Below are 1350 nucleotides of genomic sequence, written 5' to 3'. Positions count from 1 at the left end.
TATTGATCATTTGTTGGTGGACGGCGCAATCCATTTTGTCTAGAAAAACTTTGTTTGCGAAAGTTTGCTAGAATGTTGTGCGATTCAGTGCGAAAATGAACGGAAACACCATAAAATATGAAAAATAAATCCAATATACCAATGAGATCGCAAAACAGCATTTGACGTCATTTCGCACAGGTTTTTATTCACTTTAAAAACGCTCGATGAGTGGTTTTTTTTTACCTAACTTCAGATAATTTGATTGACAAGTGGATGGAAACTTAGCTTCTGTAGACAGCCGAGGGTCTACAAACGCCAACAAAAACAAACTGGGCCCACCTGCACCACAAAGCATATACAAACAGTGTTCCAGCCTTCCAGCCAATAACCGACAAGAAGGATTTGGGGGTGGGGGGGTTAGTGTGCGGAAGCACAGAAGGAAGGGGACTGGATGAGGAGGAGGGAGGGGCGAGCCAGTCTCGTTTGGTTTGAAAATACTTTGACAGTCAACAAGAAGTAACGCCAATATTGCTTAGAGTACCTTTAATGATCAAACACCAGGTTTTTATCTTGTGGGTTTGGTAGCACCTCTCAAGTCAGAACCACGGATTTATTGAATTATGAATTATTTTCCTTTAATCCAATCATCAATTGGTTGACAATTCATGTCTGTTGCAAAAGAACATTGACCATTTTCACACCAAAATTTCCACAGAATTCAAATGTGGTACTTTGACTAAAACTGTATGTTTTACTGGGGTTTAAAATTACTCTCAACGGCACCGACGCTATATACTGAATGTGGCTAGGTTAATGATTATGTAGAAGGATCCGGAAGGTCAAAGAGACACATACCTATTTGAACGATCTAAGTGCACGGCGTAAAGCGCATGGTGTGTTTAGAGTGTGTGTCCATATCCACTTTTGCTAGTTTGACGGCGGAAAAAAGGGTCCGTGCAACGGGCGCATGGTTCAGAAGGCTTGTACTCAGTGTCTTCATAAATTCATAGGTGTGTTTTGGTCGTAACATGCAATTAACCAGAGTGCCCTCTTCCATTCCCTCTAAAAGTCAGGCGCATTTGTACTTTAGTGCATTGATGGCAGATTTGCACCGTCATATTTTCATTTGAAATCTTCTGCATGTGTGTGTGCCACTGCGCTTCCCTTTGTGTGTGTAACAAGAATAGTGTGCGCGCGCTGTGCACGAGCCTGGGCGCATTTTACTAATGCGCTGTTAAAATAATGAAATGCTGCACTATTGACTGTAGACCAGGTTTTTGTTGGTCAGTGGTGCATCCCGCTGCCTCAAGATAGCAACACGCCAAGAATTCAGCTGAACACACCTCCCTGTAAGACCAGCACGCCCAT

This window comes from Etheostoma spectabile, chromosome 23 (genome assembly GCF_008692095.1).
Source record: "Etheostoma spectabile isolate EspeVRDwgs_2016 chromosome 23, UIUC_Espe_1.0, whole genome shotgun sequence".
In the NCBI taxonomy this organism is placed as follows: Eukaryota; Metazoa; Chordata; class Actinopteri; order Perciformes; family Percidae; genus Etheostoma; species Etheostoma spectabile.
The sequence above is the reverse complement of the archived record's forward strand: the minus strand, read 5'-3'. Positions refer to the sequence as shown.